Raw genomic sequence first — 6,000 nt, forward strand, 5'->3', positions numbered from 1 at the left:
GCTTTACCATGTAGATGAACTGTTTTAGGAACAACAGCTGCCTCTTTTACATTCCTCCAGCAGTGAACCGGTTGGCAGTTTTTCCACATTTCACCATTGTACTAAAACATTCTAAAGACAGTAGTCTAAATACATAAGACAGTATTTTTAGCCCAATAGTCTATTTGTAAAAATCGAATTGTTTTAAAATGTATACAAGAAAAAAATTATAATTGGTGGGGAAATGAGAAACATACTAACAAATGATCCTTTGGGGAAGACTTTAGATTCTATTAAAAGGTACAAATACAAAAATACTCTCATTTCTGAGCATTTTTGGGGTAATTTAATATGGCCACTGAGGCTTCTTTTAATCCTGCTAGATTATCCTTAGTAAAATCACTTAATTTCTATTTTCCAACATGTTACCTAGAGTCTCTTCACCCACTACCTTGTTTGGCTGCCAGCCTCTTGTCTCTGTCCTCAGCAGAGGTAAGGTGGATTGCTTTTCTTCTGGGGAGAGAAATCCAAGCTTTGTTGCCTTTGCCAATAACAAAAATGTAGGAAAGCTGGGTAGCAAAGCTTTTGTCATTGGCATCTTTCACAAAAACCTCATCAAAAGAACCAGGATGTCTCTCTATGATGGTGATCACACCAGTTTTTCCCAAGTTAGCACCTCCAATCACCATATACAGGTTACCAGTGTCAAACTTGATGAAACCAGTTATCTTGCCAGTCTCCAAATCAATCTGAATGGTGTCATTCTCCTTAATGAGAGAATCAGGGTTGCAAATGGTGTGGGCCTCTTGGGTCAATAGATGAGGGATTCCTTTTGTGTCCACACTTTTTTCCCTTTGCACAACTTGTACCTGGCTTCCTCAGGTGTAATTTGATGAACAGCAAAGCTACCTTTGGTGTCCTATATCAGATGGAAATTCTCTTCTATCTTGTGGATGCTGATGACATCCATAAAACCCACAGGGTAGGTTATATCAGTTCTGACTTTATCATCAATCCTAATGAAGCACTTCAAGCAAAGCTTCTTTACTTCATCTGCTATCAGTGCATGCTTAAGTCTGTTCCTTAGGAAAACAATGAGAGGCAGGCAATCTCTCAACTTGTGAGGCCTGGTGGATGGACAAAAGGCAAACATACTAGTCAACTTGTCCAACATCCAATGCTTTGGGGCTGACGTTTGCTTTGGATGTTTCCTGGGACCAGCAGCCATGGCTGTGTAGGAACGAAAAAAGACAGTCTTTTAAGCCAGAATCATTAACACAGTACTTTGTAAAAATTTCAGACACTGGTGGTGCACAGGCAAGAAAATCCATGAAACAAAAATGTAATCTAAAGTAGACCACCTAAAAGGCTGACATCAAGATCTGGCTCAAGTGGTAGAGTGCTAGCCTTGAAATCAAAAGCCCAGGGAACAGCATCCAGACCCTGAGTTCAAGCACCAGGCCTAGCACAAAAACAAACAAAAATGACAAAACAGCATCATGGAACTGACAAAAACATTAAGCAATGCTTGATGTTGCAGGGCATTCAAAAGAAAAGCAATCTCAGAGGCAGTTGGAAATAAACCCCAAATATGTATATGCACTATATAGGTTATGTATGTGCATAAATATGCATATGTATACCTAATATATTATATATATACCCGTATACAGAGACTTGCCCCACCTTTAGCCATCTTGTAGAAGTAAATGAGTGTACAATTATATAAGCATATTCACTGTTCTATTTTCATATACGCATACGATGTATTTCCATGCAATTCACTCTCGTTCACTCTTTCCCGTTGGCCCATTTTTCCTGGTACATGTCCCCCCCCCCGCCCCCACCAACATAGCCTGTGTGGTTTTTGTGTTAGTTTATTTTTCGTCGGACGTGGGGCTTGAATTTTGGCCCTGGGTACTGTTCCTGGGCTTTTTGGCTCAAGGCTAGTGCTCTACCATTTGAGCCACTGCTCCACTTCCAGCGTTTTTATTTTATTATTATTTTTTTAATAGTTTACTGGAGACTCACGGACTTTCCTTCCCCGGCTGGCTTTGAACCAAGATGCTCAGGTCTCAAGCTCCTATGTAGCTAGTATTCCAGGCGGGAGCCACCACACCCCGTCCCAGCACAGTCTGTTTAAAGACTGGTTTTTGTCGTTGTTTTATAACTTGCGGGAATGCTAACCCAATTAGAGCTACATGAGGAAGAGAGCTACAAGACTGCACAAACGTCCTGATCTGATTTAAACAACTAACGCTACAGAAGTGGACTGCAAAGTCCCGTACTGAACTCAACCCAACGAGGACAAAACTCCGGCCCCGCCCACACCCTGAATTTCCAAAGGGCCAGACCACGCCCCCAGGTCTCTCGCGACACCACAGCCTACGTCACAGCCTACGCCCTCTCACGCAGCGGGGCTCGCTGTTCGGGTCTCCTTGGAAACCGAAGGCGGAGCTGTGCCTCCGGAGTCACGTGGTGCCTACGCCTGGGTTTCCTAAATGCAGTGTTTCAATTGGTCCGGCGAGGTCGCGGAGTAGTGACGTAAGGTCCGACGTGAGGCCCGACGTTAGGCCACGCGGGTGGCGCGCCCGCCCCCTGCTCTGCCCTCAGGCTGAGGGTGTTGAGTGAGGACCGCGGGCAGCTCGGTTTACGGGGAGATGGAGGAAGCAGAATTCTGCCGCGGATAGCTGTTGTTCGGCTGTGGGCAATATCTCCAATGGAGGAACACCATCGCCCTTCCCTGTGGGACAGTTATCCCTAATGTGCGATCCCGATGCTCCAAAATACTCCAAGTTAGGCCGTGTTCCAGGAGGTCTAAGTAAGAATATTTAGAATATTCCAATAGCATCCAGAAAATGCTTCCAATTGAGAATATAGGGCAGTGATAGCATTGATGGTACTGGAATGCTTATGAAGTACTTGTAGTGAAATAATTCAAATCAGTTATCTACATCTCTAAGATATCAAGAAGAAAAAAGATAACTTCCAAACAAGCATGATGGAAACGAATAGAAACCAACTAACCTGAAAACAGAAGGGGGAAAAAAAGTAGAGAAAAATTAATGATAAAGCTAGTTCTTTGAAAAGTCAATAAAATGTTGGGCTTCGTAGCACACATCTGTAACCCCAGCTCTCTGGAGGATAATGAAGGACTGAAGCCATAGTAAAAGCCCCCCCCCCCAAATAGGTAACAAATTAAAATGAGTATATGTCTAATGAAGTACAACCATTAACAGGAAGGAAAGTGGAGGTATTACTCTTGAGGAGAGACTGCAACTAGAGATCCAACAAGAGATGGGAGGACAAAGGAGACTCCAACGCCTGTGGGGCCAACTGTTAAGAAGCCTATCCCTACAATTCTTCCTAGGGGTAGAGACCCAGCCCAGCCAAGGTCACTGAGGCCTTGGACAGGTAAGAGAAAGTGGTTCCTGGTGATTGGTCTTAATTGATTTTATCATATTGCTTAAGGGAAAGGCCTTCAACACTTTTCTTTTTCTGAGCTGTGTTTGGGACCCAGAGTCTGGCACTTCCAGACAAGCATGCTACACTGAGCTATATTCCCAGGTTTCCTTCAGCACCTTTCCTATAAAGCAGCCTAAGTCTTTACAAAAGCAAAATACAAGTAACAGCAAATTTAGACTTGAGTTTGGCCATGAAATACAGGTTACACAAACTAAGATTTGTGATTTTGGTTAAAAAGTGCAGTACAGACTAACCTTAAAGACATTCTGTTTGCCTGTTCCAAAGCAACAATAAAAACAGATCATTTAAAATTAAAAAAGAGAAGGCGTCCTCCCCTCTCCTTGATTTACTCTCCAGTCTTATTTCTTCAAATCCCCACTGCTGGTCAGCTCAAGAACATGGGCTGATATAAAAAAACTGGTCAGTGTAGAGGGACAGGGCATGGTGTCTGAGGCACGGACAAAGCTGAAAAGAGAACATTTTAGGATTCTAGAAGAGAAATGGGAGTGGAATGGGATGTGAAATGGTCATTGAGTAAAGCTAAGGGGTACTCTGAGACTTGTTAAAGTATTTCGAGTACCAGAAATTTAGGATGATTCAGGATTTCATCTTTTCCTGGCACACCCATTCTGTTGTTGCTCATTTGGAATGTTGAGAGTAAGATTAAGGACCTGTTATTTAGGAGCATCTCTGGATCACAGTATGTGACCACACTATGTCTCAAGGGCTTCTCTGACATTTGCCACCAGGCCTAGGTGAGAAAAATGGTAAGCTTACCTCCTACCTCACTCCTTGGGTAGGGCTAGGGCATCTGAGATTTAAAGTACATCAGCATCTCCGTCAAATCAAAACTTCCTCACTCTATACCACTCTTCTTCCATGGTATATTACTGTCTGATGATGTTCAGTGTTCCAAGGTCTCAAACAGTTCTGCATGCTGGTTTGGAATCTCATTTTGGTATCTCGTGTTACTAACGTCTCGGTTGAATGGCTTGCGTCAGCTTGTTATGTATAAATCTGTAGGACCTGTTTGACCACTCTATAGAGCTTTAAAACTCATTTATAGTCTTGCCTTGCTTAATGATAGGGCCAACAGAGGCATGTTCTCATTTTATGTGAACATCAACTAAGACTGGCTCAAATACAAGGAAATATATTGAAACACCAGTAGGTTGCACAAGATTATACTTAATTTGCATATTCAGTATCTCCTGATTAATTAGGAAGCCTGTAAAGTGCCAGGAAGGCATTATAGCCTCCTGGGGTTCCCCAGGGTGCCATGGTAGAACTATACTAAACCAGTCTTGTCTTTCTTGAAGTATTGCTACAGTCATATACTTTCAATTGATAATGATTAAAGATCAGGCTCATTTCTCATTTGGAAAGTCTTGTGGTATATAACCCAGAGCTATTTGGCAGTTCCATAATCATTAAGGAACCAAACCTTCAAGATGGAGCCAGGGTGGTGGTCTAGCCATTTTAACTGCTTCCAGGCAGCAAGGTAGAAGCAAAATTCCAACTAGTTTCATCCTTCAGCTTCTACTTTATCAACATGATTAATCATGTTAAATCTAGTTATATCTAGGATGCCAGTGGCTCCTGCCTGTAGCTCTAGCTACTCCAGGGACTGAAAACCCAAGGACTGAGGTTCAAAGCTATCCTGGGCAGAAAAGTTCAGGACATTCTATCTTTAACCAGAAAAGGCCAAGCTGGGGACATAGCTTAAATGGTAGAGTACCAGCCAAGCAAGCAAGTTGAATAAGCACAAGACTGAGTTCAAACTATGGTACCAGCAAAAAACCCAAAAGCTGTATATTGGACTAGAAAGCCAAATCTTTAAGGTAAACGTCTCTTTCAAACAGCAGGTTTAGGAGGAGAGGGATTATCAGGATGTGACCAGGGTTTCAGTTCCCCATTTCAGTATCCTTACAATCTACCCCTAAACTAGCACATTGTTATAAAAAACAAAAACTTAACTGAGGAAGCAGGTGAGATGTTATCTGCGTGTTTTCCATTCTTCCTTTACATTGGAAAAGTACAACTAAAGAGTTAGCTTTTAGGGTCAAAAGCGGAACTTCAAATTCAAATGTCCATCCCAACTTTGGTGTTTCTTAAAAGCAGTGCTGTTGTTTTCTTTTTAGAAGCATCCTGTAACTGCTCGTGTATAAAGTTATTAGTAACATTTCACCTATCCTCATCACTCAGGTAGAGCAAAGTCAGCACTGTCAGGTGATTCTGGTATAACCTGAAGTGAATCATACCTTCAAGCAACTAGGGTGCTATGACCCATAAAATGCTATTTCCCAGCTTCCCCTAGTGATTCTGGTAGTGGTCTGGGTTAGGGTCTGGACATGGATAATTTTCGGCGTTTCATGTGATACTTAACATTTAGAAGGATAAGATGCACAGCTCTGCATCACCTGGGTACACACAGGTACATGGAGGAGGTGCTCAGCTCAAGACCTCAACTCTGCAACTACTGTCTGTTCTGCCTTATGTCTTCCTTCTCCTTTTTCCAAACCTAGCAGCTGAACACATCAGGCAAAGGAACAGAAA

The 6,000-nt window shown here is 42.5% G+C and overlaps 1 pseudogene; it reads right to left on the minus strand.

Annotated features, from left to right (window-relative positions):
• Positions 1 to 419: 419 nt before the first annotated feature.
• LOC150050108 (small ribosomal subunit protein eS4, X isoform-like) lies at positions 420 to 1,207 on the minus strand (annotated as a pseudogene).
• Between the last annotated feature and the right edge of the window lie 4,793 nt (positions 1,208 to 6,000).

Source organism: Megascapheus bottae, chromosome 18 (genome assembly GCF_031878675.1).
Source record: "Megascapheus bottae isolate mThoBot1 chromosome 18, mThoBot2.hap1, whole genome shotgun sequence".
NCBI classification, from domain to species: domain Eukaryota; kingdom Metazoa; phylum Chordata; class Mammalia; order Rodentia; family Geomyidae; genus Megascapheus; species Megascapheus bottae.